Raw genomic sequence first — 24,841 nt, 5'->3', positions numbered from 1 at the left:
CGTGGAAAGATTACGCTTTTCTACGGCGTTGTTTCCTTTTTCGAGATAGGGCTCTACTTCTTAATTGTTTACTGAATCCGAAGTAACACCCGTTGGCAAGAGTTATCCCTCGTTTAATCACTAGGCTGACGTAGTTCGATGCGTACGGTATATAAGAATTTGAAAACGTTTTTCTCGGTCGGCATACAATTTTCACGTTCTGCGTCAGAAAGTGAATGGGTTTTTTCGATAAATAGTCGTGTCTGGATACAGTGAACCTCCGATATAGTGAAAACTGAAATTTTTGCATGGACGACCCAAAACGGTGAACAATCGAATAGGTTTAAGTAGTGAACAAATTTTTAAAGAAACTCCTGCAGAAAGCAACAAACGAAAAAACACCAAAAATAATCCCAAAGGAAAGCAGGTATTCGCGTAAGTAGTAATTCAGCTGTTGATTACTAGAAAAATTTCTGCTTAAAAAATGAAAAATTATTATACAAAAATTTTTTTTGGTCATTTAGAAAATTATTTATTTTAGTTTTAAACAAACAAAGAGAAAAATATGAAAAAAGCTTTAATAAAATTAGATGATTTTGAAATAAAAAAACAAATTGCTTAAATAGATAAGACTGAAACATTTTCTTCATTTAAAAATCATACAGTTTAGTTCAAAAATAAACAAAACATTAAAAAACGATTGAAATAAAAAAATATAATATATTTAAATGAAAAAAAAAAACAATTTTTGATAAATAAAATTTCTTTAAATAAATTAAATAAATAAATAATTTTTTTTATTTAAAAACATTTTTTTTTTGTTCATTAAGAAAATAATTCTTTTAGAAAAAGAAAGTAAAAAAAAAAATTAATAAAAGTAAATAGATTTAAAAAAAAAAAATATTTAAATAAATAAAAATAATATTTGTTCACAAAAAAAAACAATTATTTTAGTTAAAAAAAATTCAAATAAGAATAAAAAAAAATTTAAATAAAAAACAAATTTGAAATAAAAAAATTGTTTTAATTGTTTTGTTCATTTTGAAATTATTAAAAGAAAACAGATTTTAATAAATTAAATTATTTTTAAATAAAAACATTTCATTTGAAAAATCATTTATTTCAGATAAAAAATTATTTTATTCATTTAGAAAATTAATAAAATGAAATAATTTTTAAATAAAAAATTTTATCTTAAAAAATCATTTATTTCAGATAAAAAATTATGTTTGAAAAAAAAATTAAATAAAATAAAAATTAATATGAATTAAAAAATTTAAATTTTAAATAATTTTTTTTTAGTAGTTTTGACAAAAAATAATTTTCAAAATCATATACTTTAGTTCAAAAATAAACAAAACATTACACAAAATATTGAAATAAAATATATTTTTAAATGAAAAAAAATTGAAATGAATTAAATTTGTTTAAATAAATTAAATAAATAAAAATTTTTTTTTTTCATTTAATAAAATTTTTTTTGTTCATTTGGAAAATAATTTTTTTAGTTCAAAACCACAAAAAGGAAATAAATAGGAAAAAATTTAATAATATTGAAATGTTTTTAAATAAAGAAGTGTGGTTTAAATAAATAAAAAAATATTTGTTCATATAACAAATCATTTATTTTAGTTAATAAAAAATTAAAGGAAAAATTAAGAAAAAAAATTGTTTAAGTAAAAAAAAAGTTTTAAATAAAAAATTATTGTTTTGTTTATTTTGAAAATATTAAAAAAAGCAGATTTTAAAAGAATTTAATTATTTTCAAATAAAAAAAAAATTCATTTAAAAAATCATTTATTTTAAATAAAGAAGTATATTTGAATAAAATAAAGCTTTCAATAAAAAAAAATTAAATAAAAAATTTAGGAATATTTTTTTTCAAATTATATATTGTATATAATAATTTTCAAATAAAAAAAAATTCATTTAAAAAATCATTTATATTAAATAAAGAACTATTGTATATTTGAATAAAATAAAGCTTTCAATAAAAAAAAAATTAAATAAAAAATTTAGGAATGTTTTTTTTCGTTCAAAACAACAAAAAACAATAAAAAAAAATGTTAAGTTAAATTGTTTTTAAATAAAAAAAAATTGTGTAAATAAATAAAACAAATATTTGTTCATGTAAAAAATCATTTGCTTTAGTTAATAAAAAATTAAAACAAGAATTAAAAAAAAAGAGTTAAATAAAAAAAATGTTTTAATGAAAAACAAATTTGCAATAAAAAAAAATTGTTGTGATCATATAGAAAATTATTTAAAAGAAACAGATTCTAATAAAATTAATATAAAATTCATTTAAAAAATCATTTATTTCACATAAAAAAGTATATTCGAATAAACTAAAACTTTAAATATAAAAAGAAAATTTTAAATAAAAAATTTAAATTTTAATTAAAAAATAAAATATAAAAAATTTAAATTTTAATTAAAAAATAAAATATAAAAAATTTTAATTTTAATAAAAATAAAAAATTTCTAATTAAAAATTAAAATTTTAAATAAACAAATTCTAATTAAAAATTAAAATTTTAAATAAAAATAAAAAAATTTTAAATAAAAAAAAAAAATAAATAATTTAAATACAAATTTTAATTTTAAATAAACATTTTTTAGTAATTTTCATCAAAAATTATTTTGAATATCATATATTTCAGTTTAGACCTTGTCTGAACTACATTTTTAAGATGTTATCGCGCAACTGGGCACCTCTCATATTGGCAGCCAAATGTGCTTGTACATTTGTCCATGTTTCGACTGATATGGCTTTCATTTGAGCTGAAGTCCTTGGCCTCTTGGTGCATCCCTTGCACTGCAAATAACGCTAAAAATAAAAGTCTGGTGATGCTAGGTCGGGTGATGCAAGTGGTCAGTTGAAATCGGCATTCTTATTAGTCGCGCCGGCGGCTTATTGAGCTGTGCAGCATGTGACACTGTCTTGGTGAAAGTACTGACCACCCATATCATATTTGCGAACAATGGCAAGTTTTCCGACAGCAAAGCTTTTCTTTTTTTATTGCCCCCGAAAGGCTTTTTTTCACTTAAAGTGCAATGCAAGGAATACTCGTACTTTGCAGGCCAAGGCTCAGTAGAAGCTGTAGCGCCAAACGATGAGGATGATGATATAGGGAATGTGAGGAATAATTCCATTGATTTCAGGTAAACATTGGCGCTGTGTGGGTCACATGCATTAGGAAATACGATTTTTTTTCGTTTAAAGTGACTCACACATAAATTTTGGTAAGAAGTCTCTAACTGACATAAAATTTACGTATGACTCTGTCTGTACCTATATTTCTTAGTTTTGCTCCCGTCTTAGATATTTCTTCTCTTTGAATAACTGCAGACCACCCTGTTTCGCCTGTTGGGAATTTCTAAATTTGATGAGTTTAGCTTCCATCATTTTGTACTAAAATTTGGCATTCATTTTTTATTAAGAATTATGAGCGCCTTCGTTTCGTATTAAAATTTGGTATACGTTTTTTATTAAGAATTCTTAACACCTCCGCTTTTTGAATCGCACAGCACCCCATGCAGAAAGAAGTCGGAACAAGTTCGTTGATATACTCGTAAATAAGCGCAAGAGATATTTTGATTGCGCAATATGTGCCAGATCCAGCGCTGCATTCGAACGCATTGGAATTATTAATACAAAAAAGGTATAAAAAATAAAAAAAAACAACAACAGCTACAATAAACGTGAGTTAAAATATCAAACAAGAACGCGGCACATTCAAAAATTCTTAACGCGCGCTAGTGAGCATTTTTTTTGAACTTTCAAAGCGCTGGCTGCCAACGCTTCCTACTCGTTTATGACGCGTATGCATTGTTGCCTGCCTGAACGCCTGACTTTTTTCACTCACTGCGACTACTTAATTATTTGTATTCTCTGTGGGTATAAGATTGTTGCTGCCTGCCTGCTTGCCTGCCTCTTGACTGTTTGACTGTTTGTTGTGCTTGAGAAGGTTGAAAATTTCTTGGCGATTTTTTTATTTTTTGTTTTATATGTAGCTGTTATGGCTGTTATTGCTGTCGTATGCTTGTCCGACTGTTGTTATTGTTGGCACAATATTAATTGCAGAAAACCAGAAGTTATGCAATCAAAGAGCAAACAATTTATTGGTTGGCCTGCGCGCTGACTGGCTCGGACCTGGCATGGCAAAGTATTTGCGGGCGGGCGTTTGCTTGGTTAGACGCTCAGCTTACACGACGGCCGATTTGCTGACATGCCTCGAGTGGAGGAAAGTCAGTCGGCGGCTGATTTAGCTTGCTTGACTGGCGCGCGGCAGCAGCCAGTCGCACTTATGCAACAATTTGCAATTTGAAATGCCTTCGCACAGTGTACGAGAGAAAAAAAAACAAAATTTACTGCTATTGTTGTTGAGCTGCAGAGTTTATATGGCGCACTCAAAATGAAATTAAAACAAATTATTTCAAAAACGATTAGTTGTTTGAAAGGTACGCAACTGCAAGCTTGATCTGTTGTAACTACATATGTGTGAATGTGTGTGTGTGTGTGTGTGTGCGTGATTGTAGGGAAGTGTAAAGAAAGGTCGTGACAGTGTAAAGTTCGCATTCGCTTGGATTACCAACTCTCCGAGTTCCCATCAATACTTGCTTCTGGCCGCTAGCAAATAACTATCATCATAGAATGACATAGCACAGCATCGCTCTTGCGGTAGCTGTCGTCACTGTGCCCATTGCGACGCCCATTTTCCATGCAACGTCATTGCGTCCAATGCCACCGTTTTGTGGCGCGCTACAATCAACAATCACCAACAAACAATACAACAATAACAATCATACAACAACACTCGCCGTTACTTCCGTCATTTGCTGTAAATGTAATTAACGTCTAATTGGGCAGTACTGGCATTGTTACCGCTGCATTGAAAATTATAATGGTTACGTATACGTAACGGTGCACCGGAGGCAAATGAAATAAATGAATTTGATGAATAATGCCAATGAGCGACGGAGCGCAAGAAATTATCTATGCAATTTATTGGTAAAAGGGTAGCTAGTGAAGGCAATGAAAATATAATCGTTCGTAGATTGTTTGAGAGCAATAACATTTCGAAAAATAAAAACGCCAATTGATGTTAAGAGCCGAAACGCCGTGAAAGGCGAAATATTATATGTAGTAGGTATGTGATAATTAGGTGAAACTTATAAAAGAATATATGCAGTACGTTCTAACAACATTTTTTTTTTTTATAATAAAGCATGATGTAGTTGTAGGAAATTACAAGACAGAGAGGGCCAACGGCTATCACATCAAAGGCTTATAAAAATAAAAATTTCAACTTTCGAGGTATGAAATTGCAACCTTCAGTTACTTTTCTCTCGCTTGAAATTTGTGTCCACTTCGTATGTGCTTTTCCTCAAAAAATAAAATAAAAAGCGCGTTAGATTCAAACGATCTGTGAAAAATATTTAATCAATTCCGTATTTAATTTGTTTTAGTACTTCCAGACGCTCGAACGAATATTTTCCACTGCTTGCCATAGATAATTTACGTGCAGGGAAGGCATTTTGTTCTATTTTTTTCGAATAAGCACATGCGTCATATGAAGAAATAACTGAAGTTCTGGAAGAGGCATGTTCGCATACTTGACACTCTCTAAAAAGCAAACACTCACCTTGACTAAGATTTGGTAATTAAAGGGTGGTTAAGTTTCAAGGGCCGGTGTTGATTTTGAATCAAATATAATTTTTTTAAGAATCTATTGTCATTTCCCTTTATGATGATAATATTGGTATAGCTCAATTACGTACAGAACAAAATATCGGCCAAATAACCGCCACGGCCTCGGCGGCACATCTCCATCCGATGATCCAAATTTTCGATGACGCTGAGGCATAATTGAGGTTCTATGCAGTTAATGTGCCGAATTATCTCATCCTTTAGCTCTTGAATTGTTGCTGGCTTATCGACATACACCTTTACTTTCAAATAACCCCAAAGAAAGAAGTCCAACGGTGTCAAATCACATGATCTTGGCGGTCAATTGACATCGCCGCGACGTGAGATTATTCGGACATCAAATTTTTCGTGCAAAAGAGCCATTGTTTCGTTAGCTGTGTGACAAGTGGTACCGTCCTGTTGAAACCACATATTGTCCACATCCATATCTTCCAATTCGGGCCATAAAAAGTTCGTTATCATCTCACAGTACATAACTGCCTGACCGGCCTCATTTTCGAAAAAATACGGCCCAATGATGCCGCCGGCCCATAAACCGCACCAAACAGTCACTCTTTGTAGGTGCATTGGTTTTTTGGCAATCACTCTTGGATTATCATTCGCCCAAATCCGGCAATTCTGCTTATTGACGAATCCACTGAGGTGAAAATGTGACTCATCACTGAAGATGATTTTCTACACGAAGTGCGCGAGATGCATTTTGATTTGAATGCCCGTTTTCATAATAAGCCTGAATAACTTTAACGCGTTGCTTGATTATGTATCTTTCCATGGTTCAAATTGAGTTAGTCTGAAATTGAAAAATGGCAAATGAAATGCAGAAAAAAGCTTGACGTTTAGGTGTGGTTCACATGCAATAGCGGCCCTTGAAATTTAGTCACCCTTTTTAAACGGCTGGGGTTTGAAAAAAATGTTTAAACACTGCGTTAAATAAAGCACAGAGGGGAAAAATTTAGAGCATTTGTTGTATGGAGAAAATGCGCACCCTCGTCGAAGGAAAAATTTGTCAAAAATCAACGCGGTTTTCGAGGCACTTCAAACTTAAATTTGTTTATACCAAACTCAATGGGCTATAAAACAGCGTACCCGATTTTTTTTTTTAATTTAATAATTTTTTTTATAATTTGTACATTTTTTTAATTTTTTGTAATTTTATATGAAACTTGGATTAATAAGATTTTTGTGGGTGCATGAGTTATACTCGTATTTTTATAAAAAAATTATTAAAATTAAATATGAAAAAGCGATAGCGTCAATAATACCCTGCTCAACTAATTATGTTTGCGGCTTAATCGTTTCTGCACTATTGGCATATTATCCATTTTTAAGGCAATCCACAAAAAAGTGTCTCACGATGTCAAATTTGAGCTTCGTAGAAGCCAAATGAAATCACTAGGAGGGACGCTGGCCCGATGGTCAATTTTAGTACGCATGGCAGGCATTTAGCAGCATGACTTATGCGGCATATAGAGCCAATTTGCTGAATGCATTAAATTTTTTAATAACTGTTCAAAAAAATATAGTTCAGTGTATATCGGCTATCGCTCGTTGTTGCCATCTTCCTTTTTGAAGAAACATGAGTCAGTTATCCCGTGGTTTTGTAAATCATAACAACAGTCATTAACTCACGCTTCCCTAGTACATACAATGCGTGGTTTTTCGGAGCCCCAAGTAAAGCCATTTTGCTTGTTAACCTAGCCGCCGGGATGAGAATGTTTTTTTGAGCAGGATCCGAGTGATTTCCTAGCTGCTTCTAAGTATATCCAGAGAAAAAGTATCGAATGCCCAGAAACCGACATGATTTTTCTAATGTTTTTATTGAGTAGTGAAATATTTCGAGTGGTTGTAATTAATATCGTCTCAGTGATTCTTAATAGCGGCCAAAGTGGATTTGCTATTGCTGAAAATACAATGTGAAGTCCAAAATAAACAAGACTGAGCTAAACTAGAATCGACAGGAGTTTTGTTCTGGTAACTTCGAGTTTATTTATTCAAAAAATAGTCATCTCTGGCCTCGGTACACTGTTTTGCGCGTTTTCGAAACAGTGTTTCAGGTCATTGACCGGAATGCCCTTCAGTATGTCGGTACAAGCCATTTGGATGGCCTCTACGGACGCAAAACCTTTTCCTTTCATGGCCAAATGCAATTTTCCGCATAGATAGAATTCACAGGCAGCTATATCAGGTGAATACGCCGAGTGATTGGTGGTTAAAATGCGATTTCTAGTCAAAACATCAGTCACAAGAGTAGATCGATGGGATGGTGCATTAACATGCAATAAGCGCCAGCTTTCTCCTACGCGGTATTCAGGGCGAATTCGACGAATGCGATGCAACAAACGCTTCAAAGTGCCAAGATAGAAAATTCCATTGACGGTTTGGCCCGTTGGTACGAACTCTTTGTGGACAATTCCCTTGGAATCGTAAAAACAAATGAGCATCGATTTGATGTTTGACTTCTCTAAACGCGATTGTTTGGAAGGTGACTCGACTGGGGCTTTCCATTCATCACTTTGACGCTTAGTTTCAGGTTCATCACCAGTTGCAATGTTCTAAATGAAATTCTCGTCTTTTTGCGCCTCTTTAATGAGGTTAATTTTTGACAAAATTGCAAACAATTTCGATGGATTTGAAATTATGCCTAATTCAGTTTATTGACTAAGACTAAATTTACTTGAGTTTTTTAATGCCAATTTAGAAAGCAACAGATCTAAGTCTTTACATTTTTTAAATTTCAATTATAAAGGGTGGTTAAATTTCAAGGGCCGATGTGAACCACACCTCAACGTCAACGACACCGTTGGGATTCTTTCTTTATTTAAAAGAAAAGTGTACGTCGATAAGCTAGCAACAATTCAAGAGCTAAATGATGAGATAATTCGGCACATTATCGGCATAGAACCTCAATTATGCCTCAGCGTCATCGAAAATTTGGACCATCGGATGGAGGTGTGCCGTCGAGGCCGCAGCCGCCATTTGGCCGATATTTTGTTCCATACGTAATTGAGCTATACGAATATTGTCATAATAAAGAGAAATGACAATAATTTCCTAAAAAAATTGTATTCTATTCAAAATCAAAACCGGCCCTTGAAATCTAAGCACCCTTTAGAAGCTTGCGTTTAGAAAACTGACCGTAGTAAATCACTGCAAAATTGCGTATTATCTGCTGTTTTTTTTTTTTTCGTATCTCCAATAACAAGCGAAAAATGTTGATAAGATTATAATTAATATTTTAGCGTTTTGCTAAATGAAACAGAAATAGAATCGCAGAAACCAATAAAAACCACTTCTTCCAAACGATTTTTTTACAACTATGATAATTTTTAAAGAAAATTATAAATTCTGAAAAAATTTCGCTACCGCAGCCGGTAGGATTCGAACCTACGCTCCCAAAGGGAATCTGATTTCGAGTCAGACGCCTTAACCACTCGGCCACGACTGCTCATATTCGATCAGGCGAAAGAAAAAGCTTAGCCCAGGCTGCCTATGAATCAAAGAGGCATTAAATTTAATACAGCAATTTTTAGTTTTTTAAACATCACAAAAAAAAAAAATATTGGCCATAGAAAATAGCTTTCCCAGCGCGAGTGTGGCGAAGTTTACTAAGAAATTTTTATATTTTCATGTAGAAATGTACTTGCATGTGTATTTGTATGTGCCACAGTGTGTGCCACAAACTTATTGATTAATTATTCTTGCACACAAAAGCAACAATTGTAAAAGTAGAACAACAACAATAACAAAAAACAAACATATCCACACTGTTAGTTGGCAATAAATACTTTGCAACGCCAATCGCTTGCGCGCCATGTCAGCGGCAAAAGACGCTCTAACGCTTACGCTTACGTCATTATGCAATTTATGCACAGCGTGACAAATCAATTTCATTCGCTTTATGCATTGTTGTTGTTGTTGTTAGTGTTGTAACATTTCTTGTTGCTGTGACTGGGCTATGGTTGTGGTCGCTGTTGAAGTTAACGATAACTGCCTGCATCGTAGTGATTGACACACACAGAGCAACACACACACACACACAGCGACACAAACTTACATAAATACCGTTATCAGTGCTGTAAATTTGCGGCGAGCCAAATGTGCGGCCTGTATAGTACGAGGTGACGACGACGGCGACGGCGACTAAGCCATTATGGGGCTAACGGTGCCAGCGGTGGAGGCAGCGGAAATGCTTTTAATGGAGTGGCATAAAAGTTAGAGAAAATAATTTAGGAAGCTGTGCGGGGGCAAATGCGCAGAAGTAGAGGAAGTAAATTACAGAGTACAATGCAAATGCACGTAAGTGTGTGTGTGTGTGTCTGTGAGTAGACATGTATGGAAGCAAGTATGTATGTTTGTGTGTATAAACCTTTTAAGAACGTTGGACAGACGCAAAAAAACCAAAAAAAAAACGGAAATATTTGTGCAGACGCTTATCGTCAGTTCCCACAGCTGTTGACGTTGCGTAAGACGCTTAATAATTCAACTTCAGGCGAATCACATTTTACCTTCAACACATTTTTTTTTTGTTTTTTGCGACCTACCAACTAACTGATTTGTCCCTCTGTAAATGCTTGACGAACCGTTTGTCACTGGTTGCTCATTCTAACGCATTTTAATTATTTAAATTTCTTTTTTTTTATTATTACTAACTTTCGCCTCTTCTCTCTACCCGCTGCGTTTCAATGTACCTTTTGCTTTGATCCTCTTTGCAAACATTGCAGCCTAATGAAATTTTCATTGGCATTTTCACATGAGAACCCAACTGAAGTGTGTTGTTGCGCTATAATTACTAACTGGGTGACAACGGCTTTTACAATAACAACAACAACACAAACAATTAACCAATGTTAGTCGATTGTGTTTGAGTAGAATGAAGGAAAAAACGTCAGTCATTGTACGTAAGGCGTAATTTGCGTAGCCACTTTTTAACTCGTCTGCTCCCTGTGTCCCGCCCTGCAAACGCTCTCCGTCTTTTGCTTTTTGTTGACTTTTTCTTTGGTTAGTTATTAACTGTGTTGATATGTAAACTAGACACGCCCACATACTGGTTATTTTTACCGCAATTGGATTTAGTTAATAAGCATTGCCATCAACACTATGCCATGGACTGGCGGCTCGGTATGCTTTAGTCAAAAGTGGGCTCGAAGCCTCGCAAAACGCAATAATGAGAGTCAATTTTTTTTTTTTTTTCATTTTTCATTTTCCTGATTGGGTTTATAACCGAAGACTAAGAGATTTTTGATTCCGGATCGTACTAAAAGGAGACGTGATAATGTTCCCAGAATGAAGAGGAAGTCGTTAAAATTAAATTTTGGAATGAAATTGAAATTTGAAAAAGTCGAGCCAAGGAGCACCAGGAGATTTGGTGGCTCCTAAAACACTCAGCGTAAAAAGCTCTGGAAAGAGGGTAGATAGTCAAGGAGGGAAGGAGAAAAGTATCAGAGAAATACATTGGAAAGAATAGAGACGGAGACAGAGAAGTGGCCGCCGCGGCTGGCTCGAATAAATTCCAGCCGAGAGGCCCAATTTTCGACCACTTTTTGCAGCAATTGGGGCCGTATGTCAGCAATAATGCGCCGAATATTCTCTTCCAAGACGTCAATCGTCTCGGGATTATCTGCGTAGACAAGCGACTTCACATAGCCCCACAAGAAATAGTCCAGCGGTGTTATATCGCACGATCTTGGAGTCCACGCCACAGGTCCACGGCGCGAGATAATGCGCCCACCAAAAGTTTCCTTCAATAAATCGATTGTTGCGTTGGCTGTATGGCATGTAGCGCCGTCTTGTTGGAACCAAAGGACGTCCACATCAACATCGTCCAATTCAGGCACGAAAAAGTCATTAATCATGGCTCTATAGCGCTCTCCATTTGCTGTAACATTATGGCCGGCTTCATTTTTAAAGAAATATGGACCAATGATTCCCTCTGCCATAGAGCACACCAAACAGTGACTTTTTGAGGATGTAACGGCGTCTCAGCAATGGCTTGTGGATTATGTTCACTCCAAATGCGACAATTTTGCTTATTGACATACTCATTCAACCAAAAGTGAGCTTCATCGCTGAACAAAATTTTCTTCGATGCGTCGCGCGAACCGAACCATTATTTTCGTAATAAATTTTGAGCCGCTGGTATGACCTCTAAAAAAACACCCTTTATAAGAGTTAGTGTCTAAGACATTTTATGAAGGAAATACGTACAAATATTTTTCTGTCATCACATCGGGTTAATGTTGAATGAATTTAAGAAAGGCAAATGAATTTCCCTGCTATCACTTCGGGTTAAGGCCGAATGTAGAAAATTTTACTTTTTCTATTGTCATGGCAAGGTCATGTTTAATGCACATTGCGAAAACATTTTATTCTGTGGAACTGTTTTTTTAATAGCCATTATGACAAAATAAATAATTTGTCTGTCTTCACATAAAATTTCATGTCGAATGTATTGTAGAAAAAAAAATATTTTTTTTGTCATCTATAAGATTAATGACAAGATTTTTTTCTGACATAACATAAGGGTTAATGCAAAATTGCACTTTATGAACAAATTTTATAAAAACAAAAAATAATTTGTCTGTCTTCACATAAAATTTCATGTCGAATGTATTGTAGAAAAAAATTTTTTTTTATCAAGCTTTTTTTCTGACATCACATAAGGGTTAATGTAATGCACTTTCTGAACAAATTTTATTCCTCTGTGGTTGCTTAAAAATTACTGTCTAAGGTACACTATGAAAAAACATTATTAATTTTCAGTCTATGAAAAAATTTACAAAAAAAAAAACAGTGTCAGTTGTGTATTTTTCCATCATCATATAAGGGTTAATGTCTAATGCACTTTTAAGTACCTTTTCTTTCAATCGCCAAACGAGCAGCAAAACAATTGCAAGTATGGGCTGCGCAAATGGGCAAATGAACTGGAGGGGGAGTAGGCGGGGGCAAGACATAACTAAAATGCACAACAGGGCGTATGAATATGCACGTATGGACACGCACTTGCGCGTGCAGTGCAACAACAATTAATAACAATAAAAAACTGTAACAACAAAATAAGCAAGAAAACAAGCAAATGTGTGCGTGCGCATACAAAAGGCAGGAAAACAGCTTGGGGAAAAAGCGATAGCGTAACAAACTACTCGCTCCACCGAAAACGCGCTTCAAGGTTGTCGATGACAAATAAATTGCGCAAAAAGCGCAACAACACAAATGCGGTGCGATTGTATTTGAATGCGTTTGTATGCGATTAAGAGCACATTTGTGCGTGCGTATGTTGTCAAAGACGAGTGAAGCCGTGTGCGTCACTCGCGCCCGCATGCATTCCGTAAATGCGAAGGCGACGGCGCAGAGGAGGCTACAAGTAGAGCTGATGAGAGCTTTTTGTATATTCTGCTCTGCGTAGTGAAGGTGCGAGAGCAGTGCGGTGAGTGCGATACACGAGGAGAATACCACCTGTACCATTACATATATATATACATTTGCATGCGCGTGAGTAAGTTTATGTGCGTGTGTGCGTATTTTTGTAGAGGAAATGATTAATAAAAAGTACAACAAATAGAGAAAGCGAATAGCTAAGAAAATTGTTGTAAATGGAATAAAATGAAATGCAAGTGGATGAGCGGTTGAAAGCTGCAAAACGTATTGGATAAAAAAGAACAACAAAAACGATAACACACCAATAAGAATAACATGAATTTTACCGATAAGAAAAACGCTCGAGTCGTCGTCAACGATTGAGTCAAAGATATGCAACAAAAATGCAACGCCAACTACATATTACATTCCGACTGCTAATGAGGGGGTGTGGGGGCGAATTAGTGCGAGACTTGAGAGAAAGAGAGCATGTCTCTCGAAAAGAGAGTGAACCGCGCAGCGCATTAACGTTATTTTAAGGCTGTTTGTTTCGTTTCTTTTTTCAAACCACCTTCAGCCCCTAAATTGTTCATATCTCTCTTTATTTCTTTCACTCTTTCACTAACTTGCACAGCCACACTCGAAAACTGCACTCCTAGCGCTCTTCATGTTGAATGCATTTTGTTGCAACGCACATCAGTTGAAAATTGCATCGATGCACTGCACTGGATACTCATAGAAACGAAAAGAGTACAAAGAGGCTTTGGCACCCGCTGTAATGCGCGCGAAGAGAAAGTTGCGGTGATATATGGCTGTTGCAATGGAAATTTTAAGAGCATCGCTGCAACTGCAACTGCAACTGCATGCTATGATATTTAATTGCAAGTAAGCTACAATTTGCGCTTGTTGAATAGGGGTGGAACTTGGTGCGTGAAAGGGGTAGCTTGAGGGCATGATGCATTAACAGAAGCAAGCTCTCATACATGCATACATACACACATACATGCGTGTGAGTATGTTTTTACGAGCTATGACAAACAACTCTATTTACTTACATGCACATAAATTGATATTTATTTTATTTATTTACAAATGTACCTGTGTGCAGATAATTGTTGTTTTTAGTTTGTCTGCTGTTTGTTTAGACAAGTTTAGTTTGGCATTGCAGCGGTAAGAATTAAATGTGCGGCAGCTACGGTGGTAAAATGCAATAAAAATAAAGAAAACAAAAATTTAATAAATAAATAAGCAAAATTAATAATAAATAAATAAAAAAATAAATAGGCCAAAAAAAATGGAAGAGACAAAAATAAATTGAATAAATAAATAAGTAAAAAAAATGTAAAAAAAAAACAATATGCATACATTTCATAAGTATCACACAGGGACTTATTGACAAGTTTCGAGAATTTATTTGTTCCTGACCTAATTTGGATAATGTTTTTTTTTATAAAATTACACTTCCTTCTACTACAAAAACCACATAAATACAAGTTTCTAACTTTATACAATTAAAAGAACAATTATGAATTTCCAGTAATATTTCAAATTTTTTAATAGCAATTTCTGCAAATATTTCAAATACGCAGTTTAATAGCACTTTATGAAAAAAATTAATTAAGTTTTCTGTCATCATATAAGGGCTAATGTCTAATGCCTTTTATAAAAACAAGAAATCATAGGCTAGCCATCACAGTGGGGTTATTGTTAAACGCATTTTATAAAAAAAAAAAAAATCTGGCATCATATAAGGGTTAATGTCTAATGCAATAAAAAAAAAATCATTTGTCTCCAACCACCTAAGGGTTAGTGTGAGTACATTTTATGAAAACAAAAATGAATCTATTTTTCTGGCATCATATAAGGGTTAATGTCTAAGACATTTTATGAAAAAAATACAAGCAAATATTTTTTTGTCATCACATTGGGTTAGTGTCGAATGCATTTAACACAAGAGAAACGAAAAATATTGTATTTTTCTGTCATCACATAAAGGTTAATCCCTAATGCATTTTGAGAAAATTTTTATTTTTGGCTCACCAGTTCAGCATTCATACAGAACACATTTTGTGAAAAAATTTGCAAGTTTTGATTATTTATTTGTTCCAGGCCCGTGCGCAGACTCTCAGATTTAGGGGGGTTCCAACTTTCGTTGCAGTCTGATATAACTTTGCTTGTGTTTATAAATTTATTTTTTTGTTTTCATATCGATTCATGTCAAATAAATTTTTAAATCTTCGTCTTGCAGGGTGCAGGGTGCTCATAGCAAGAAAGGGATCGGGTCCTATTAATGGTGACGCCGCAGCCTTTCTCGCCAATGCGTCCGTTTACGTTCAATGCTTTCGTTCACAGTTATACCTCTGTGTCCTAGGACACAAATTAGAAGGATTTGATCTCATAGGACGACAAGGTCATGTCCTGACTGTCACTCAGAATGGCAATTCGCTCATTCTGGGCATTTCTGTCTAAGTTTATCTCTGCATTCATTCCCTCTTATATGCTGGGGTCTGCGAGCCATCTGTGTACCAGTGCAGAGTGTGGAGTTTATTTTCAAATGCAGATCTACTCCAGTTTAACTTATTGTTCAACTCAATTCTGAACTTCTTTTCCAATTTGATCCCCTTCAACATGCCTCTTCCAGTTAAGATTGGCATCCAGGACAAGGCCAAGATACTTTAACTTCTCTCTTGTCACAGAAATAATTGAAAATCGCATAACCTTCACAAGACTCAAGGGAAAGTCTGCAATAGACCTCAAATGATAAAAAGTTAGTCGAAATTTATTTTATAATTTATTTATCACAAAATTAGTAAAAGGGTTGCCCCACTGAGTGTATTCCATAAATGTTTTTTCTCTTAAATGATTCAAATAGCTTTGAAGAACGAGATTGCTAATTGTTTTAAAAACAGATCGCAATAAAGAAATGGATTTAAAAAAACATTTGTAAAAACAACGTACGCTTCCTAAATTTATTACAAAACCAACAAATTGCATAAAACGTATTGCGAAAAAGATGCGCCTGTATAGTGGCATTTACATATTTTTTAGAACGGATTTCTAGGTTTCAATTTTGCTGGTCACGCTTCTATTAGACATACTGTAAAACTGAAAGTTTTGCTAATAGATTACTGCGATTGAACTTCTTGCTACGCATACATATTCACATAAATATTGGTAGTCGAAAAAGTCTTTTCGTATTTTGTCAATAGATGTCGTTGGAGTCATCTATCTCCAGTGCTACCAATCACATTGTGTCATATCATATGGCGTTAGAAAGGCCACATTCTAAGCTTCATTTAACCAAAAAAAAATTAAATTCGGAGAAGTTGAAAAAAAGTTATAGCTGTTCAAAAATGAGCGAAAATAATGAAGTAATTCGCTATATTTTGAAATTTTTGTACAAAAAAAAGGGAATTATGCCACGCAAGCCACCAATGAAATTTGTGAAGTTTACGGAGACGATGCTGTATCAGTTCGTGTAGCACAAAAATGGTTCACTCGCTTCCGTTCTGAAAATTTCGATGTGAAAGATGCACCTCGCTCCGGTCGACCTATCGTTGAAAAAGTCGATGAAATTATGGAAAAGATTAACCAGGATCGTCACATAAGCTGCCATGACATCGCCAAGGCACTAAACATTCATCATCAAATGGTTTTGAACCATTTAAAAAAGGCTGGTTACAAAAAGAAGCTCGATGTTTGGGTACCACATGAATTGTCTGTGAAAAATTTAATGGACCGAATTAACATCTGTGATTATTTGCTGAACCATTTCTGAAGCGAAAGGTAACAGGAGACGAAAAGTGGATCAAATACGATAATAATGTGCGAAAAAGATCAGGGTGGTGCAAGGTTGGTGAAGCTCAACAAATGGTCGCAAAGCCAGGATTGACGCCTCGAAAGGTTATGCTGTGTGTTTGGTGGGATTGGAAAGGAATCATCCACTATGAGCTGCTCCAGCCTGCTCGAACGATTGATTCTACACTTTATTGTCAAGAACTGATGAGACTGAAGCAAGCAATCGACAAAAAAAAAACGGCCAGAATTGATCAGCAGAAAGGGCGTCGTCTTCCATCAGGACAACGCTAGGCCACACACATCTTTGATGACTCGGCAAAACCTGGGAGCGCTTGGCTGGGAAGTTTTGATGCATCCACCATATAGCCCTGACCTTACACCATCGGACTAACATTTGTTTCGGTCAATGCAGAACTCCCTTAATGGAGTAAAGTTGGCTTCAAGAGAAGCCTGTGAAAATTACGTGTCGCAGTTTTTCGCCGAGAAACCATAAAAGTTGTACACCGATGGAATAATGTCTCTAGAAGAAAAATGGCAAAAGCCACCACCTTTGGTTTAATAAAGTTCCATTATAAATATAAAAAAAATAAGTTGAAGTTTGATTAGAAATACGAAAAGACTTTTTCGACTACCGATATTACATATACATACGTATTTACGTATGTACATAAAAGCAAGGTAACCGCTGCCAGTGCTGCCATATAATTGAAATTTGTGTCAAATTGGGTGCATGCATTTTTGTTGCTTTTTCAAATCTAATTATTAGCTTAGTCGTGATTTTATCTTAGCAACCATGCGGCAAATACAAATACATGCATTTTTGTGTGTGTGTATGTGCCGGTATATGCGCTGAATTCGCTCTCCACATTAGCTTGTTGCAGCACGCAATGCGCGTGGCAATTAATACCTTTGTTGCACAGAGATATTTGTCTCATATAAACGTACATAGAATCGCGCAATGACATACCTGAACACATACATACATACATGCATATGCGCGCACACACACACACGCATACATATTCATTGAGATTCGCGCTTTTGTCCACTTTTGTTTGGATGTGTGAATTACACTGTCCCTACATGTTGCACAAGAGGCGCGCACATACCACAACCACACACACGCATTTTTATCTACATTTGCCCATTGCCTTGCACTGTTGCATGTTGCAATAAACGCCTCCGCAACCTTTAATGCCAGCTCGCTCACACGCCCTCAACTCACTTTGCCCAGCTGTGGCACCAGCAACGGCGAGCGCCCCCCTTCTTGGCGAACTCGCAAATGCTGGTGGCCAATTAATTTGCGTGCCTTGTATGCGTAACGCCTACTAGCCACATTTTTTTCTGCTTCGATTTTGTAGTTTTTTCTTGTTGGCTCTTCTGCTTCTTCTTCTTCGCATTTGCCATTGTTAAGTGCATATGTATGTCTGTGTGCGTGTGTGTGTGTTTGTATTCGCCACTGAACCCTTTCTTCTGTTGTTTAAACTAATACAAATAAATGCACTAATGCGCCCACATGGATTCGCCATACCTGCATGCATACGCACACACACACATACACATATGCATTTATATGCTTGTTTATGTGCTTTTAAGTATGTATTGCCATTTTCATTGTGGCATGTTATGCGGCATTTTCAATTATCTTCATCGCTCAATCAGTTTTGTCAAGTCAAGGCAATGCTTCCCTGGGGTAAAGCCCACCAACCGGCCATGCGCTCGTCTGAGCGTTGCGCCAACCAACGAACCAACTGTCCGCTTTAGGTCATTAAATAACGGAAATATACATGAATATACATACATACGCACACACATACATACACACGTACATTCACACATACATACTTGCACCAATATGCATTCTGCTAGCGTGGCAAGGCAAACACCAGCCATTGGTCGCCAGCAATTGAGCACCACGCCATGTTGCACGCCCCATCACCTTATTGATATTTGTATTTCGTTGCTGTTGTTTCCATTGCTAATTTCATTGTTTCCATTCGTAAATACAAACAGCAATGAAAGCTTTTGAGAAAAGTATGAAAATATGTTTGATCGCCATTGCCCTTTACCCGGCGCACTTGACCGCAGCTTGCAATAGTTTCATCATCAGTCCTCTCTCTAATCCGTTCAAAACGTTTTCCTATAGTTCTTTATCCCATTGGGGGTTTCATGCATAATTTGCTAAATTTTTTAATTTATTTGCCGCGCTTATCTCTGATCTCTGATATTTTTTGCGTTTTTTGTTTTCAAACGCATGGGTACCGCCTCTATGTCGATATGCGTGCCTATTAGTGAGTTAATTACAATGAAGGACTTTAGTTTATTTGTACGCTGAACGCTCGTCTATTACATCACTATTCGCATTAATTTAATTAATTTACGTTTCGTTTTTTGTTTTAGTCAAACAGCAGCAGAATGAGTGTGGCGCTAAACTGAGTAAGAAACGCTACAGGTTCGCTTCAAAGCTCCTGCACTATGCTACCATTTCGGTACTAGGCTAACTAGTTTGTGGATAAGCATTGAAGGGGTGGGATAGGAGAAATCTATTTATAGGGCTGCATCAATTTTATAGCATGAAAGTGTGTATTGGCATCGTAATGATCAGTTTTGCTAAGTATTTAATATTTTGACGACGCCTTTTTTATGTGAAACTTCTTTGCTATCGATTGGACTGAAATTTATTATAGCTAAGTGCGGCCGCCGTAGCCGAATGGGTTGGTGCGTGAATACCATTCGAAATTCACAGAGAGATTGTTGGTTCGAATCTCGGTGAAAGCCAAATTAATAAAAACAAAACCGCTCCTCGGCAGCCAATGGCTTACCACCGAGTGTATTTCTGCCATGAAAAAACTCCTCATAAAAATATCTGCCGTTCGGAATCGGCTTGAAACTGTAGGTCCCTCCATTTGTGGAACAACATCAAGACGCACACCACAAATAGGAGGAGGAGCTCGGCCAAGCACCTAACAGAAGTGTACGCGCCAATTATTTTTTTTTTTTTTAAGTGCGTCGATATTTGAGGTCAACTTGAGAGTAAAACTAATTAGCTTCTATTTTTAACAAAATTTAATGAAACTGCATACATTTAACACAACTCTAACTTATTATATAACTATAAAATCATTCAATAAAATTTCCACTAGCTGCAGCAACCTCCTCGATCCGGGCGCGATATGCCCCTTATTCATATTGAACACAATTGCAGCCTTCAGAGAAGAAATGGTTTTATGAAGATGCTTATTGGTTTCACGCTAACCTACGTCCCATACGCAGGAATTCAGAGAAATAAGATCTTGATAGTTAGGCGGCCATGAATTCGATGTTATGTAGTCAAGCAAAGCTTCAGCCATCCAATATTGGGTCGACATCGCTTTGTGTGAAGGAGCAGAGTCTTGTTGAAAGATATATGGGCTGTCACTGCATGTAATATCATAGCAGGGTTGCACTACTGTGCTATTGTCTCTAGAACCTGGATATATGCAGCAGAGTTCACTTGAAATTATTGAGTAAAGAACCAACACACCTTAGTTGTTGTGAGCAAAAGGGACTGGAAACTTTGTGTGCATGACAACAGGCGCCTCTGTAGAAATGCAACATATCCAGCTGGTATTTTTGCGTTACATCTTTTAGTATTGGTCAACATTTTATTTGTCAGAAAAAATCCATCACATCTCAGGCGCTTCATGGTTTTTTTTTTTTTTTTTTAACCGAAGGGGGAATCTTACATAGATACCGTCAATATAGACGGATAGAGTGCACCTCATTCGGAACCACGCACAGTCAGTATTACTACTAAACTGGACTTGCGAAATGTATACTTACGTACTAAACCCTAACTCCGACCTCTGTAGCTTTAGTTTGCCCTGCGGTACCGCCGTTTAAGCATTGCATCGCAGGTCCAAGCTAGCCATTATGGCTCTTCATTTATATTTCTCTCTCCGTCTACCCTTCGTTACTTCTTTGTCTTCTTTCTTTACTGCGTTCGCATTCCTTTTTCCGCAGTTCCTGTAACGCATTTGCGGACCATTCTTTCATCTTGGCCCACACCAACTTTGACTGCAGCATGTGATCTACAATGTTGCCCGGGGTTATTTTTTCTTTTATTATTTCTTCAATGCACATTCTTTCAGATGCGTATCTCGGGCAGGAGAAGAAGACATGTTCCACGTTCTCATTAGCGTTGCCGCAGAACGAGCAGTCAGCTGCGTCCTCGTGGCCGAGTCTTTGGAGATACTCTCTATAGCATCCATGCCCCGTCAAGAACTGTGTGAGGTAGTAATCTGTGTCACCATGTCTCTCGACCCAAGCCTGTACGCTTCTGACAAGTGTGCCCATCTCCCTTTTGTCGCTAGGTCCCAGCGATTTTGCCACTCAATTATGCTTCCCCGTCTTTCTTCTTTACGCTCTTCCGCCGTTAATCGCCTGTTTAGGCTTTTGGCTTTGTCGTACACTCTACCCAGTTCAGAGGCCATTATATCTAGTGGCATGATACCCGATATGACACATACTGCTTCAAACGACACTGTCCTGAAAGCACAGGCAACTCTAAGGGAAATAAGTCTAAAAACTATTTCCGCCTTATTCGCGTATGGTGTGTAATTTTGTTTGGAAGGCATTTTGATCGAATAACTCTCTGGTTTCGTGTTTGCTTCGACATAAACTCTGCTCTGCGAATAACGTAAAATTTATTCCATGGACCCTCAAGGAAAACTCGACGGAGAAGAACCTCAGAATTATGAATCTCCCTCCCAACGGTCTTCATTTATTTGAAGGATTCGCGTCAATGATCGGTTGCACTTGTTGAATAAATTGTAAAGATCGTACAGTGTGAGGTATTTTCTCATGGTTTTTGCGTTTTGCAATAGATTCTGCGTCGCCGCCTAATGCTTCCAATTCACGGCGAACCATGGGAGCATATTAACGGGCGCACTTAAGAAAATTAGATATTTCTAAATCGATGTAATTTTCACATACGAGTGCATATAGCGATGATAACTGTATGTTTCTTCAATTCTTGAGTTAAGTTGAGTAACAGAGGCCCAATTGCTGCGAACAGCGACTAATCGATAATTGATGGTCATCATTAACACTGGCCGATACAGCTGCGATATTTTCTTCACTTCGCACTCTACTTAATTTTGTTGGTGCTTTGATGTACAATAATGTAAATTTGGTTCTAAATTTAGTCACAATAGCTCGAATAGCTGCTTCAGTGGGTCGATTAAACTGACCATAAAATGGAAGAAGCGAAGCGCGCGATAAACTTTCTTAACTAAACGCGCTTTTTTATAATAAAATGTAATGATTGGCAAGCGTTGTTCGTTTGTAAGACGATTTAAGGTTAATTTATAGACCAAACTGAAGATGTTTGACAGTGAAACAAAACACGAAACGAGCGTCAGCTGTTTAAACCAACTGTTTAAAAAGATAATAGCTAAAAAATTACCCATTAGTTTTGAGAAAAACGCGTCTAAAGTTTGAATACAACGTAACTATACCTCTTCCAGCGAATACCTCTCGAACGCAAGGAATAGAGTCGTCACGGTTGACGATCTATAATATAAGAAATACTTAAATTTACGTTCTAAAATTTTTTTTTACATATTCTTAAAGGATTATATTAATATTTTATGAAAGTTTTTTTTTCGAAATTTTACAGGTATCTGTCCCCTAAACTTCTCTTATTCTTATACTGGTAGCGTTGTTTTGGTCTTTGCAGCGTTTCTCTGTTCTTTGTTGTTAACTTTCTTCAGTTTTCAACGACCTCCAACTCCAAGTAAGCATTCTGTTTCCCATTTGTTATTTGTTTGACTTCTTCTGTGCGCCATGGCGTTTTATTTTGCCCTGTTTTATTCTTTGTCTTTTGTCTAAGGTTTCTGTTGCTGCTTCCAAAATATTTGTTTTAATTTTTTCCCAGGCTGTATTGGGACTTTATTTCAAAAAAAAATTAGCAGGTTCAAGGTTTCAGTTAAAAAATTTAGAGCTTAAGGGCTCTTAATGGCACACCCTATATACTTACTTACTTACTTAGGTGGTCATATACTTCGTTTTACCCTCGTTCACCGCCAAACCCACTCGTGACGATTCCTATTCCATAGCAGAAAACGCAGCGGTGACATCTCGCTTACAGCGGCCGATAATGTCAATGTCATTGGCGTACGCAAGGAGCTGGACACATTTGTAGAAAATAGTGCCATTACGGTGAACACCTGCTTTTCGGAGCAGCCCTTCCATCACGAAGTTGAAGAGGTTGCATAACAGTGGATCGCCTTGTCTGAGACCTCGAACGGTATTGAATGGCTCGGAGAGATTATTTCCTACCTTGACAAAGCTGGTTGTGTTGCTCAGCGTCATTCTGCAAAGTCGTGTGGGCTTCGCTGGTATACCGAACTCAGACATGGTGGCGTACAGGCAATCCCTTATCGGGCTATCGAACGCAGCTTTATATTCGACAAAGAGATGATGGGTGTCGACTTGCTTTTCATGGGTCTTTTCCAGGATTTGGCGTAATGTGAAGATGTGGTCGATGGTGGACTTACCACGCCTGAAGCCGCACTGATAAGGCCCGATCAGTGTGTTGGCAAACGGCTTAAGTCTTCCACATAGGACGCTAGACAGGACCTTGTTTAGCGACGGTTAGAAGACTGATGTGCCGGTATTTGGTGCAGATCGTCGGTTCACCCTTTTTCAGTACAGGACAAAGAACACTGAGATTCCAATCGTCGGGCATGCTTTCTTGTAGCCATATTTTGCAGATGAGCTGATGCATGCTCCCTATCAGCACATCGCCGCCAGTCTTGAACAATTCAGCGGGCAAGACGTCAGCGCCAGCCGCTTTGTTATTCTTGAGCCGCTGAATAGCAACTCTGACTTCGTCATGACTAGGTGGTGGATCGTCCAAATAATCGTCGATTGGTGGTATCGGGTCATCTTCTACTGGGGCGGAATTGTGTGCGTCATCGCCAGCAAATAAATTGCAGAAGTGTTCCCTCCATATGCCCAGTGTGGACTGTGTATCCATAACCAGATTTCCGTTTTTATCTCTGCAGACTGATGCTCCGGTCTTGAAACCTTGTGTCAGACGCTTGACTTGTTGATTGATTGTTGAATTTTCGAGCATCATTCCTGCCCCTGTACTCCTATATACACTGTGTTAAATAGCTAATGTTCCATGCATAACTAAAAAGCAGTGAATGAAATCATGTGCGTATCTTTACTCGTATGAGTGCATATTCCTATGCATATTTTTTTTTAATTTTTTTTAAATTTTTCGTTTTTCATGTTGCACATATTTTTGCGCTTGTGTGCGTGCTCGTGCGTTCTGTTCGCATAATGCAGTTCTTATGTTTTACTTTTATACAACACCAGTTAATATTTTCACATTTTAATTTTATTTTATTTGCTTTTGTTTCGCAAAAGTTATCGCTTTTGTTTTACTAGTTTTATTTTTCTATGTATTTCTTTTGTTTTTTTTTTGTTGATTTTCTACATATATGTATTTTTGTTGTTGTGTAACTGCAACAAGGTTAATTTGTTATTGTTTAATTATTACGATTGTAACTTGCAATTATTTTTATTATGTTTTGCATTGCATTGTGGCAACTTTGCTCATATTGCGTGCTGTGTAATACTTGTTCGTACATATTATTTGTGTGTTCGCAAAGTTTGTGCTTTAAGCACGCATTTTTACGCTTGTCTGCCTCAGCTATACACGTCTTGTTCTGTATTTTTATTGGTTAACTTATAATCGGGGAAGTTGGAAAAATTGAGTGATGAATGAATTTAGCAGAATTGCTTGCAACTTTTTTGTGATATCTGTATAATATTGAATGAAAGTCTTTTGGTCCATATAGCGGGTTTCTTTTAAACATTTCAACAAAAAAAAGAGTCAAAAGACCAGTTTTCCAAGACCCCGGTGACGGTTTCTGACTCTAACGCACGAATGGCTTGTTCGATATTCACCTTAGGGACCTGAATCGTTAATGGTTTGTACGCATA

At 36.3% G+C, this 24,841-nt stretch overlaps 1 long non-coding RNA gene and 1 other non-coding gene across 2 annotated transcripts in view; one reads left to right on the top strand and one right to left on the bottom strand.

Annotated features, from left to right (window-relative positions):
- LOC128857935 (uncharacterized) overlaps window positions 1-24,841 on the top strand; it is a 185,484-nt gene that overhangs the window by 128,288 nt on the left and 32,355 nt on the right. The window lies entirely within an intron of this gene.
- Window positions 9,056-9,137, bottom strand: Trnas-cga (transfer RNA serine (anticodon CGA)). Its single transcript has one exon. It is a non-coding gene; the product is annotated as a tRNA-Ser (tRNA).

Source organism: Anastrepha ludens, chromosome 3 (genome assembly GCF_028408465.1).
Source record: "Anastrepha ludens isolate Willacy chromosome 3, idAnaLude1.1, whole genome shotgun sequence".
In the NCBI taxonomy this organism is placed as follows: Eukaryota; Metazoa; Arthropoda; class Insecta; order Diptera; family Tephritidae; genus Anastrepha; species Anastrepha ludens.
The sequence above is the reverse complement of the archived record's forward strand: the minus strand, read 5'-3'. Positions and strand labels throughout refer to the sequence as shown.